This window comes from Sus scrofa, chromosome 15, assembly GCF_054392235.1.
Source record: "Sus scrofa isolate SSC_HxYL_T2T_F1_AM1 chromosome 15, Sscrofa_HxYL_maternal_Yorkshire_Landrace_v2.0, whole genome shotgun sequence".
NCBI lineage: Eukaryota > Metazoa > Chordata > Mammalia > Artiodactyla > Suidae > Sus > Sus scrofa.
Genome location: NC_139397.1, coordinates 29,030,464 through 29,044,382, shown reverse-complemented (window position 1 = coordinate 29,044,382; position 13,919 = coordinate 29,030,464). Strand labels below are relative to the sequence as shown.

The 13,919-nt window shown below is 42.1% G+C and overlaps 1 protein-coding gene across 9 annotated transcripts in view; it reads left to right on the top strand.

Annotated features, from left to right (window-relative positions):
• Positions 1-2,101: 2,101 nt before the first annotated feature.
• The window catches only part of THSD7B (thrombospondin type 1 domain containing 7B), a 960,849-nt gene continuing 949,031 nt past the window's right edge, over positions 2,102-13,919 (top strand). For 6 of the 9 annotated variants that reach the window (XR_014830551.1, XR_014830550.1, XR_014830553.1 and 3 more), the window contains exon 1: positions 2,102-2,230. The gene's annotated coding sequence lies outside the window, so the exon portion shown is untranslated. Of the gene's footprint in view, positions 2,231-2,623; positions 2,860-13,919 lie in introns of those variants that run through there. The other 3 variants (XR_014830552.1, XM_085001333.1, XM_085001331.1) reach the window with 1 other exon arrangement.

Below are 13,919 nucleotides of genomic sequence, written 5' to 3'. Positions count from 1 at the left end.
GCAGAAATTGGAACAACATTGCAAATCAACTATACTTTAATAAAGACAAATTTGAAAAAAAAGAAAAACATATGTATCACTGTCTCTGAAGAGGGAGGAGAATACATAACTTTAAATGTGTACATAAATGACATACTCAGAATTGGGTCTTTGATAGCTGCTTTCCACAAGGATTGCAAACACAGATCTTTCTACCATATGGATGCATGCATGGGATGTGGTCTGAAAATGCTGCCTTGATTCTAGGAAAACTGAAGTCTGGGAAATCGGGACCTAATTGTTCAGGAGAAAAAAACAAAAATGTTTTTCTTTGGCTGTTGTTTCTGAAGTTACTTAAAGGAAACTCATTGGCTATTGATCTGTACATATTTAGATTACAATAGAACATAATGGACCAGTTTCTCTTTCCCTAGGGTCATGAGATTGGCAGTTTATTTCTTGGGAATATATCATGGTTTTGGATTTGGTGAAATATTCCAGGATCTGGATAAGCTGATTGAAGACACTGATGTCAGAAAGAAAAACATAATCCAGAGTGTGATGCCAGTGTTCAGTGGGGAAGTAGAAATTTCTGCTTAAAATATTAAGTAAGGTGGGCTCCCTTTCCCACTTTTGGAATCCAGTCCCACAGCAAGATGGATCAGAATCGCTCATCATCGTACTCACATTTCCCATTCCAACGGTACTTACATTCTTTTAATTTTTTCCCCTATGACAACCCTAGCTGCTCTGTTTATCTCTTAAATCTAATTTGTGCTATGACATCAAGCTTTAATTTTCTCAGGATTATTTTGCTTCTTTTTAAGCACCGGTGGCGTGCCAAGCATTGGATAAAATTGAAAAGATACAATCCTTGTTGTCGCTGGGTTCACACATTTAAAGAGATATGACCAGCAACATATCCTGTAATTGGCAATAAGTAGTCCTAATGATTTTTTCCCTTTTGAAAACTTTATCTTTCTGAACAAGTTTAAGAAGTTCCTTAGATCAAAGGTGTCAAAACACAGGAAGATTTGGGAACAATTTCAGAGTAAGCAGAGGACTCTCAAAACTGTGGCTGCTTCCAGCCTCCCCACGTGCTCTCTGCACTCCTACCTTACCTGGTTCGACTTGACTCTCATCTTCTCTCTGGCCACTGGCATCTAGCACCTGGTTGCCATAGACACTCCCTGCTCCCTTCCTCTGCCCCCTGCCACAGCACATCCCTCTCCTTGCCTCCCGCGCCCCAGGACTACAAACGCTTAAAAAAAAAACCCAAAACAAAAAACCTGGCTGGAGCTAGGGGTTCTAACACGCTCTGTTCCGCGTGGGCTGACAGCATCTGTGAGCTCTTCAACAGAGGGATGTTCAGGCAGGTGCTGACCCAGCCTCAGTTGTGCCCTGACTCACTCTGTATTTTCCCCTTTTCTCTTTTCCACGCATTCCATTAGGATCTTCTTTGTCTTTTTCCCTGTAACACCGAAGCCCTCTCGCGCCAGGGACTGCAGAGGAAGGCCGGGGTATTGGGCCTGGTGGGGTGTGTGTGTGTGTGTGTGTGTGTGTTTGTGTGTTGGGGAGAGGTATGGGGTTATAAACGTGGAGTAAAGCACTCCTACTTTCTTTTCTTCCTTCTCCTCTATTACTTCTTGGATCTCCAAGGAGCAGCAAAGAGCTCACTCCTGTCCCTGGTGATCCAAGGCTTGGGTACCTCTGGCTCAGGCCAGCTGGGGAGTCCCTTCCTCCAGTCAGCACCTGCACGCCACCCCCCCCCCCACCCCCAAGCTTCAAAGTTGCAGAAACCAGTCTCGGGAGCGCAGGAGATGAGCTTGAGGCTAGCGCTCCTCGGCTTTAGTCTGGGGGAACAGAGGATCGGGTGGGTGCACCAGTGGGCGCACTCCAGCGAAGAGGAGGAGGAGGTGGCGGAGGGGAGGGGAGGGGGAAGAAGGGAGGGGAGACACGAGCGGCTGCCGAAAGAGGCGAGGCGCAAGGTGGCTCCCCGCTGCCTGAGCCCCGCGGCTCCCCGGGACGCACCCGGTAGCCAATGGCAGCGCAGAGGTGTACAGCAGATGGCGTCCGACTGCGCCGTTCCTTCCTCCTCCTCCTTCTTCAGTGCTGAGGAGCCAGAGTCGCCACCGGGTTGCCAGACGCTGGAATGGGTGGTCTCCCGACATACACCACCATCTTTCTTGCGCTCGGGAAGCTTGGGGCTCGGCGGCTTCCAGACGCTGCGGCGGAGGTTCGGAAGAGGCGGGTGAGTGCGGCGCGCTGCGCCCTGAGCCAGGGATGCCCAGTACCCGGCCGGAGAGGTGGCAGCGGCCCGGGGTATGGGGGCACTCCAGGGCACTGGGCACAGACTTTGCTCTTTCCTCCCGGGGCAACCTCCTTTCCCCCTTCTCCCGGCCAGAAGCTGCAACTTGCAAGCGGAGCTACTGGGATGCCTGTCTTGAGGATGTGGGAAGGGCGGGCTGCCAGGAGTGCAGCTTGCAGAGACCCCAGGGTTGGAATGGTGGGGTACCCCACACAGAGACTTGGACACAGATCTCAGGCAATGGGATCAAGCCGCGGGAATGGGATGGCAAGAGCTCTGTTCCCTCCACTTCCAGCTTGCTCTGGGGGTACTAATGAAGGGAGCCAGGGGTCCCCTGTCTTGAGCTGGGGCCTCAGAGCCCATGATTGGGAGTTCTGCGAGCTTCGCAAACAGGTTGACTGAGGGCTCCCTTTTGGTAGAGCTGACTCGGAAATCTGCCTGTGGACATTCAGTGCCTCCGGAGGGTAGCCGAGCAAGCCAAGAAGTTTTGCACCTTCCTCTGATTTATCAGTGGAGTGTCAGGAGGCTGCAGCAACAATTTACAGTACCACTGTCACTGTGGGGGTCGAGGGGTGAGCTGGGGAGAATGGGTCTTGCGGGTCTGGCATGACATCACACTGTTTATCAAGAGAAAACTGGGCACAGGACTTGGGAGTGAGGGACAAGGAGGAGGACATGTGTAATTTCTAAAGCATCACCCATATGCTCCTGTCACCTTTCCTTTCTAACACCTCCTGTGGTATTAAAGTTCTTTGAATATGCAAATGAACCCTTCCCTTTTTGCTGTCTGCCTTGTTTTGAGCCTTGAAGTTGGAAAGCATAGGATGCATGTGCTTGGGTAGAGACCCTTAAGCTCTCTCAATTTCTTAAATACAAGGAAAAAAGAAACTTTATTTCAGGGAAGTTCGAATGATCTAATGGTAGTTTTTCTTGGAATTATTCTGATCATCCCTTAACAGCTATTACAATTCAATTCCCTTTGGGCAAGTTAGAATTAACTAAGATCATGGCATCTATAGGAGATGCCAGGGGTTTTTGGTGCTTTGTTCATTGCCAGGGTGTTCTGCTGGCAGTCTGTCATTTTCCACATTTACAGTACATTTGTGCTCTTGTAAACGACAACCTGGAGGGAGCAGTCTTCTTGGTGTTTTTCAGAAGTGCACCTGTGGGTGCTCTATTATCATAGAAATGGTAACTCATGCAGGCAGGGTTCATGCCAGCCAGCTTTGTGGTGTGTGTGTGTGTGTGTGTGTGTGTATGCATATGTGCATCTGAGGTTTCCTTTTGCCAGGCAATCTTTGGATGTCAAAGTAATATGTTTATCTCCCAGGACAGTAATGGTTTCTAAAGTAACTGGGAGATCCTGATCTCCAGGGCAGTCTTTTCACAGTCCGGGCTATATACTGCAGCTGTTGGCTGAGGCTTCATGAAAGGCTCTTAGTATGTTCCTAACCAAATCAAGGAGTCCTTTGCAGTGGTAAGGGAAAAACTCATGTACTTGTGGGTTAAAAGCTATATAAAGTGCTTGTCTTTGAGGCTTCACTTTGATGCACTGCTATTTTTAAACCTTGATACCATTAATACCAGCATCCTTCTTTTAAAACTTAATATGGCAAGTTCCCTGCTTTCTGTGGGGAGAAGAGCCAACTAGGTGGATTGGAAGACATCTAGAATTGGCTTATTACTGTGCCCGGGCACTGTATGTGTGTGTTTAACCTACCTGCTGGGAATTGGGGACTGGAAACTCTTCTTCATGCAAATTTAAGTGAAAAAGTATTATGAAGATAATTCTCCTAACCCTGTAACAACAGATTCCAATGGAATGTTTTTTAAAGTAGGATTATCTTGCTTATTAGCACAAACTGTTCTAGTGGCTCTAAACACCTCTAAATTACTCAGAGTTCTGAAGATTTGAGATTTACCTGTGCTAAGTATTTGGAGATGTGTGGTCCAGAAAAGGACTGCCTATTACTGACAGACTTTGATAGTCCATTTGGAAGCTTCATACTGTGTATCTACCATAATATTTAAATCAGTGCTTGAAAAATTATCTTTATAGTCCTAAGCATTCCCCCATTATTTTTAAACAAAAGTTGTTACTTTTTAACTAGTTGAAGGGCTAAGAAATATAAAGACTGTTAGATGGACAGACAGTAATTATTGATGATAAAAGCTGTATAAACACAGCTTCACTCTTTGGGGATTGACATTAATAAATTGGCAGCTAAAAGTACATTTCTGTTCTGTGCTGAGCGTGCCTTTTGAGAGAAAGAACGTAAAGAACTAGAGAAAAATGGTACCGCTAAAATGTACTTCATCAGAAAGAATTTTAAGGACCTCATCTACTTGATGCAGGTCCTGTTTCTGAAGGAATAATTTTCTTTCATTAATATCTGTTTAAAAAAAAGTTTGTCCTTAAATAACAGACTGAATAAGCAGAATGAAAAAGATAGGAGCTAAGCAAGTGGAAGAGAAGTGTCCAAACAAGAAAAATTCCAAGGCATGTAACTCATTTTAATTATACTGCACAGACTGAAGCTGAAGTTTTTTGATTCCTTCAAAGAAAGAAAAATCTTGCCCAAACTGCAATTTTGCTGTTCTGCACACCTTTACAAAGATTAGGCATTAAAGTAATAACATCATTTCAATAGTTTGAATAGAGTGATGAAGAATAGTGACTGGTCCTATTGAGTTAAGAGTCAAAATGACAAATGATACAATGTACTAAGTACACCATCAAGACAAACAGATTAAAAGATTCTAAGCAGTGACAACTATCCTACTTGGTGGAGAAAAGCATTGATCCATTAACAGCACAGCCTTAGATACACTGTGCAGATGAAGTAATAAAGGATGACTCCTTGACTAACTAAAGGGTATTTTAGTATCGAAAACTATTTACAGGAGATACTTAGCCTTTCGGATTTTTTGAATGTGAATAGCACATAAGTACTTTATATTTTTAAAAGAAGACATTTTCGGAGTTCCTGTTGCGGCACAGTGGAAGCGAACCTGACTAGTATCCATGATGACTTGGGTTCAATCCCTGGTCTCGCTCAGTGGGTTAAGGAGCCAACATTGCTATGAGTTGTGATGTGGGTCACAGATGCAGCTTGAATCCCGTATTGCTGTGGCTGTGGTGTAGGCCAGCATCTGTAGCTCAGATTCGACCCCTAGTCTGGAAGCTTCTATATGCCGCTAGTATGGCCCTAAAAAAAACAAACCAAACCAAACCAAAACAAAACAATACAAGAAAAGATGTTTTCCTGGGGATGTAACTCTAAAACAAGCAGCTGCATTTGCTTGAACACCAGGCAGCCTCCTAAGTATAACTCAGGTCCTTGATTTAGCACTGTTAACAGGATTAATATCCAAGTGATAATTAACATTAAACCTGTTAAAGTAGAATTTTTAACTCCACTTTTAATTCTAGAAATTTCAGAAATGGCGAGTTTGAGTGGGACCAGGGTTTTTGCAGATGGGAAGTCTGTGGCAGCCTTGCTCCAAGATGAGAAACATTGTATTCACCCTATAAAGAACATTTCTCATTCGTTGGGATTATTGTGTGGATGTTTTGACTAGCATTTTCATGCATGGTTATTGAGAATAGGTAACAGTAGCTGATGATGAAAGCAAGCCAGAGAGGATTAGGGACAGTTCCCTTTCAGCTCCCATGTGGCTAATGACTGAGGAGGAAAAGAGATATCACAATCTTTGAATCCTGGTGTTATACTTTCACCTGGAGCCATGTTGCCTGGAGTGGGCCAGGTAAACAAAATAGAGATACTTAGTTACTTCTATCAGTTGTAATCTACTCATGATTTAAGAGGAGCATTCTCTAGGTACCAGATCAAGCATTCATTTAAAGGGGAAAATAGAATATTAGTGAAATCCATTTACATCCCACCTTTCAGTTAACTTCTGAAACCAGTCTGGAGATGGGGTAGACTAGGGTTTCACACTGGCTGGGGCTCAGGCTTATTGCAGAGATGGAGAGTTCAACCCAGGCTTGGTTTGTAAGCTGAACAATTAAGTCATCTAGCACATATAAGAACTACTGTATTTCAGAGTATGCATGCTGTACAGCACAGGGAACTGTGTCCAGTCTCTTGGGTTAGAACATGACAGTATGGGGTGAAAAAAAAAGAATATATGTGTATGTGCAGCTGGGTCACTTTGTTGTACAGCAGAAATTGAAGGAACATTGTAAAGCAATTATACTTTAATAAAAATTAAAAAGGTATGCATATGCTCCTGTGGTAAATAAAACACAGTGCATTTAAAAGCTCTTCATCCCAGCTCTTGGTCATTAGCTAATTTTGCATTTTTTTTTCTGCGATGTGGGAATCTGTAGATTTTTTTGAAATTAAAAAAATGTATCCTTCCATTCAGAAAAAGTTGGACATTGACCTAGATGTGAGGATTGGTGAGGGCGTGGAGATGTTTCCTACCTGGAACAAAGGCTGTCATTGTTGAATTTAGGTATTTGGCAGCAAGGGACATGATGCCTGCTTTTGATTTTGCCTCTCTAGGCATATTTTAATTATGAGCCTCTTGTAATTAAATATGCTGCAGCTAAAAACAGAATCCTAAGTAACTAATGCACAAATGATTCTTCAGTGCCTTGACAGGAGAGCAGCTCTTTGCTGCTTTCCACTTGTCTGAATGAGGGTTGACTGATATTTTCGCCCTAGTGTTAGGTTAGTGAACAGTGTGTTACTTTCAGAAGAATCACAATGTTGAGAAAAGCTCTCAGTTTCATGGCAGTCGGGCACATTGCTCTGGTCTGGGACAATAATTTTGACGTAATGCGTATTTGAATTTGGGGTTCTTTCAGATGGGTGTTTGTAAAACCACACCACGAAACAGACATAAATGAAAAAATTTAATTATAGTGAGGCTAAGCCGTGCAGTAATCTCTCTTTGCAGAATTTGCTCCTGGGCACTCCTCTATTGATTTCTGCCTTTCGTGCTTACATTGGCCATATTCTGCGTGATTTGGCCAGTATGCCCTGATACAGCCTTGCTGGTTGTAAAAATATCAAAACACTTCTGTACCTGCAGGTAAACTGGTGCTGTTCTAAGCCCCCTGAAGGGCCTACTACCATCTCAGTCCTACAGCCACTTCCCTGACACCTCTTAGATCACCTCTTGTTATAGCTACTAATTCAGTTGCCAACCGCTTGGTGTGGCAGGGGTGGGAATGGAGGGTTGGGGGTTGCACTGGGGACCTGCCCCAGGACTATTGCTGGAGCTTGTTCTGATTAGTTGGTGCTTAAGCCCCACCACTTGGTAAATGTTTTCGATATCATGCCTTGGTATTTTCACTCACAACAGGGATAAATTCAACTATTGGCATTATCAGGTAGTTGAACATGAAATTTGTTTAAATTTACTTTTTAATTTTGTCATGTCTAACATTTATACCTGTTATAATCTCTTAACTACTATTATTTGTGCATATTTATATTACTGAAGAGTCCCAAGTACTTAGACCCCTTTTAGTTGAGTTTTCTTTCTTTTTCTCTTTCTTTTTTTTTTGTCTTTTTGCCTTTTCTAGGTCCGCTCCTGTGGCACATGGAGGTTCCCAGGCTACGGGTCTCATCAGAGCTACAGCCGCTGGCCTACACCAGAGCCATAGCAACTCGGGATCCAAGCTGCATCTGTGACCTACACCACAGTTCACAGCAATGCCAGATCTTTAACCCACTGAGAAAGCCCAGGGATCGAACCCACCACCTCATGGTTCTTAGTCGGATTCGTTAACCACTGAGCCACGATGGGAACTCCTTAGTTGAGTTTTCAATTCCTATAAAGCTACTCTACCATCACTTTAATTTGTCCCCCCAAACACACACACACACACACACACATGCAACTAACCACACTAAATCATTTTCTTGTAAGAGAGAGTCGAGTTTCTAACCCAAGTCATTTACTACAACTATACATTCTTCTACCCCTCCAGCTGTCTCAGACAATTAAAATATATGTATGTGGGAGAAGTTCAACAAGGCTTTTTTCTTTGTGGGGAAAATAATTTTTTTTCATCCCCTTTCCCGGTCTTCAAAATTAATTCACTTTATTTTGTATTGACTTTCATTCATTTTTATGATTGAGTATTGTTAACAGGGCTTCATGTCACAGGAATTAACCCCTTATAGAGCTGGAAAATCTTCTAACCAATCAGGGAGAAGGAAGGGACGGTGCTGACTTTACAGACTCTTTAAAGAAAATTCTTTGCTGCTTTCATCTGGACTTCTTCCAGCTAAAATGAAACACTGCTAAGGAGGTCCTGAAAAACACAACTTAAGTTATGCTTCTTTTTTTGAACAGAAACAATAGTGTTCCAGGTCCAGGTCCTACATCACATTGACTTATGCCAGACATGAACTTTCTATTACCCACCTTCCACTATTAGGCCTGTCCCCCTCAAGTCACCCACAAGACCCACTCTGATTTCAAAAGGCCCCAAATGTTGCCTTTTACACCCTAGCTCCCAGTTATCCAAGTTCCTCCTATTAGTCAAGACCCAGTCTTAAATATACTTCCACTGAGCTTTCTCTGATTATGCCAGTTCACAAAGCCCTCTTTCTGTCCAAACAACTCAGGTGGTAAATTCTAATTTTAATGTTTGATTGAATCTATTTTCTTATTAGCATCCACTTGTGCAGTTCTGATAGTAAAGGACTTGCATAAAAAAGGACACCACTCTCCACTGAGAACTCTGGAACAGCTTAGAGAGGAGAGTGTGATGAAGAGCAGGGTGACAATAGCCCTTTGAGGATCTCTGGGGCAAGGCTTAATAATATCCGGGAAGGCAACAGGAGTGACTCTAGTTATTGATTATCTATGTTATGCTGCATACCAGGTTGGGTACATTAGAATCAGCATGTATAATCTCCATAATAAGGTTGCAAAGTGGTTTCTATTATTTAGTCTCTTTTTTTTTTTTTTTTTTTTTTTTTTTTTTTTTGTACTAGGAAAGGGAGGTTTGTGGATCTCTGGCACATGGTGTAAAAAAGGCCGTACATCTGGTAAACCACAGAGCCAAGATTCATATCCCAGTCTGTTGATCTGCAAGACCCATGTTGCTTCTCATACACTAGAGAGCCCTAGGACCTAAAGTTTGAGTCAGTAAGTTTAATTTTAACCCCTATTGTAGTGTGAGAGCATGTGCATATCTATGTGCACACGTGCACACATACACACAACACATACACCCACTCCCCCACCCACACTCATGCTCACTTACTGCCAGAGGCTACATACGTGATGGATGGAGGTGGCTGACAGGAAGGGTATTGCTGAATCACTTCTACCTGGAAGTAGACGTGTCATTAGGAAATAGGAAAAAGGCTGCATTTTGATTTGGCACAGACCTTATATGCGAAGATGATAATATCTTAGAATTGTAAAGAGTTTGAGACATTCATATATAAAAGTGTGGGCTTCCGGTAGAACCATTGGAAGATTCAGAAAATCCACACATGCCTAGGAAATCCACATCATAGTCCTTTTCATTAATGGCTTGTCATTAAGACAGAACTATTCTGCCTAATATGCAGACATGCAAAGCATTAGCTTTTGAAATTAGCACAGAGAACAGGAAAAGGGGAAAACCAGTCTTCAGGCTTGAGTGGGGATATTGGAAGTGGCCTTGGTCACTTTCATGATTGGGCTAAGCGAGCTGGGATCTGGTCAGGTAAGTGTCCTTGTCTGTCCTCTTTCCTCTGTGTATATCCCAAGAGCAAAGTGTCCTTGTTCAAAAGGGACAACTTTGTTAAGAAAAGAAGGGTGATTCTTTGGTGAAGCCTGTATGATAAATCACATTTTTGAAGATGTGTTTCTTAAAAGGGTTTTGCTGGGTCAGCATAAGGTCTCTTGACATGAACTTCCCTGGGAATATATAATATCCCCATTTCCAATACCAAAGTCTTTCAAAAATTTCTATAGAAATACAGTGTTGGAATATGCCCAGTTTCTTTCTTTGCCTCTGGCACAATCATATATAAAGATGCTCAGAAGATTCGAAGTTGTAAAGAGAGATTTTCACTCATTCCAGGAATAAACTTTTTCACATTCAGAGAAGTCCAGAAGTGCCATAGGCTGTCTGAAGAAAATGTTAGTTTCCCATCTTTGAGGCTATTCAAACAGAGGACTAATACCTACATGTCACCATATTCTACAGAGGGGACCTGTGTAAGGGATGTCAATAACAGATTTATTGGAGTGTATACTGTTGACTGAAAAAAAAATGCACTCTGTGAGAGTTGTGAATTAAGTTTTATTTAGGGCAAAATGAGGACTATAGCCCAGGAGATAGCATCTCAGACAGCTCTGCGGTAACGAAGAGGTAGGGGGAAGGTCAGTATATATGTAATTTTGGTCTGGGAGGTACATGCAGTCAAGCACACCTTTAGGAAGAGGCTTGCTGCCTGTCACAAGGAGCAGATGTCACCATTAATGATTTTAGTGCTTTTCTAAGTATGAGCAGATGCAAGAATTTGGGCTCATAAAATCTTCTAAAAATACCTAACTATCTGAAGGCATCTTTTGCCAGTGTTCCCAGAGCACAGAGTGCCTCACTCCTGATCTCTGCCCCAGACTCCTTTTAGGGGGTGTTGAGGGTCAATGGCTGCAGAGGCTAGCGACTTAATCCTCAGAGAGGGAGATGGCAGTTTTTAGTTGGCAATACCTTGTGCCAGATACTGTTCGAAGTATATTAATTTATGAAATTGTCTCAAAATTCTTGGAGTCAATTGTTTTATCATTATTCCCATCTTAGAGATGCAGAAACAGTAAATGACTTGTTCCTGCAGGTCAGGATCTGCCCTCAGGGCATCTGCTTCTAAGTTGCACTCTTCCATAGTAATGGAACGCAAGTGAAAAGTACAATTCCTATGTGTAATCTTAAATTTTCTACTAGCCACATTTAAAAAAGGGAAAAAGTATTGAAGTCTAATTTAATGATTCATTTTATTAACCTAATATATCTAGAATATTGTTATTTCCAAATGTCTCAACTATAAGAAAATTATCATTGAGATGTTTTTGATCGTTGTTGTTTCAAGCCTTTGAAATCCAGTCTGTAACTTGCAGTTACAAATATATCATAGTTAGACTAGCTCAAGTGGTGGCGACCAAATGGGACAGGACTAGAAGCTGTACTATGAACAATTTCCTTCCAAGGGGTACATCATCGATCTGCACATGTGAGGCCATTCAACTCCTTATTCATTTTGCCAGCAGGAATCATCTCTTTAAAAACAAAAACAAAAACAAAAACACAACTTAAAACACATCCGTGACTTCTCACAGGAACAAGTTTACCTTGAAAACCCGTAAGGCAGCAGTTTCTCTGTATCTTCTCTGTCAAAAATGAATCCCCTATGCCTTTCACCAGAGAAGATGGAATGTCTCGGAATTGCTTCCACTTTACAACTGTTCGCACACACGAAACCCTCTCGCCCTTCTTATCCAGGCTAAACAATTCCAGTCTCTTTTGTGCTTTATTGTTTTTATTTGTTTGTTTGGATTGGTTCGCTGGTGTATATGTGGAGCCTGATGTGTCTGAAATGGGCTGAGGCGAGGACCTGATTATCTCTAGGGCGAATGATAAACTTAAGCACTTTTTCTCATTTACACTTGGTGCGTATTTCTCAGCCCTCTCTTACTATATTCTTAGGATTCCTGCAGTCAGAAATGACATGTGGCCCACCAAAGTGATATTTCTGACCAAATTGTAGTGATTTTGGGTAGGCTTGATTCATTGCTTGACAGGTAGCGTTCTTCTCAGTGATCTGAAGGGGGCTTTTCTCAAGTTGAATTTCTGACAGGAACCGACCCTCTGGGCTGTGGCATGCTTCAGTTGAAAAAGCAGAATGTGACATGCCTTTCATTGCATGAAATAAAAAAAAAAATGTCCTGTGTCTCCTTTGTAAGTGCAGCCTCTACCCGGCTGTACACGATAGTGGGAAACATTTTAATAATTCCAAGTCTCTTCTTGGAGGGTGAAACTTTACCAGGAGCTTAAATCCGACTTCAGTGGCTTATTAAAAGAAAAATATTATGAACAAGGCTTCATTTAGAAAGCGAGAAACATTCTAAACTTCAGAGGGAGGAATTTCCTTGTGGAGACAGACTCTAAGGATGTGTCATCTAATATTATGTGCATGAATATTAGATATTTCATTTGGATTATAGGGTTGGTGGAATTAAAACATAATGCTTGTGGACATAATATATTCCCAAGTGCAGTACATCTTTTTTCTTTTCTTTTTCTTTTTTTTTAAACTAAGCAGTCTTTGCACAGCAAGACAAACCAATGGAAAATGCAGGATGCATTTGATGCATTTGTTTGTGAGTTATACGAATAAATTCAAAGATTATTGAGCACCTGCTGTATCCGTGACATGGAGAGGATAAAAGCAAACATAGGGAGAGTTTCCATTGTGGCTTAGTGGGTTAAGAACCTAACTAGTATCCATGGGATGTGGGTTTGATCCCTAATATTGCTTGTTGGGTTAAGGGTCCCACATTGCTGCAAGCTGTGGCATACGTCACAGATACGGCTTGGATCCTGTATGGCTGTGGCTATGGCTGTGGTATAGAATGGCAGCTCCAATTCAACCCCTAGCCTAGGAACTTCCACATGCCTCAGATGCAGCCTTAAAAAGAAAAAAATAAAAAGTAAATATAGGACACCAGCCTTGATTTTCAGGGATTTTCCATCTAACTGGTGACATGTGACATGCACAGCCTCTACCCTTGGCAAAGCCCAGTCACCTTATTTATATACGTCTAGCTCTCTTACTACATATGAGCTTTATAAATGCAGAAATGCATCTTATTCATATTTTAACAGCTTGCAGTGAAAAACAGTATAACTGGTATATGCCAGATTGAGAGTAGTGCATTTAGTTTTATTTATACATTTGACTTAAGGTATAGCTATAATGCCATATTTATAATGGGACCATTTATATAAAAATCTTGTTTAAAGTAATGAAGGCACATCAAGTCCATTCTCTTTGCTCCTCTCTAGCTGGATCTGCTCTGCTGACTCGAGTTGGTGACTTTGAACAGCTCAGCTGCAGGTGAAAAAGATGATCTTAACCCAATGGAAGCATGGCCCTCTTTTCTCAGCATGCCAGGGTCATAGCATGATTTAACCTCATTCACAGGATTTTCCTGTGCACCAACACCGTACTGTATTTTATTCTGTGGATAAAGAACCTTGACATTCAATCATGTTAAATAATTCTTGGAAGTATGCATACAAGAGATGGGATAAAATATGTTTACATGTGCCTGCATAGGGCTTCCAGTGACTATTGAGTAAAACAGTGGTAAGCTGTACCAGGAGACCACTTAGTATTTGTGAACAAAGGAATCAGCTGAAAGTTAGCAAGCTTGTGTAACTTATAGAGGTGGAACCCCCTTGGAGAATCCCATCAAGGGCACAGAATACAATGCTTTGCTAGTATGGCTCTGTAAGCCAGGGACAGAGAGGACATCAAATCATCAGGAAAACACTTCCTTAGCACTTTGCCTATAAGGACTTCAGGACATTTTCATAGAGTAAAATAATTCTTTCTAGCCTTCTAGATTCCTCAAGGAGAATATTAGC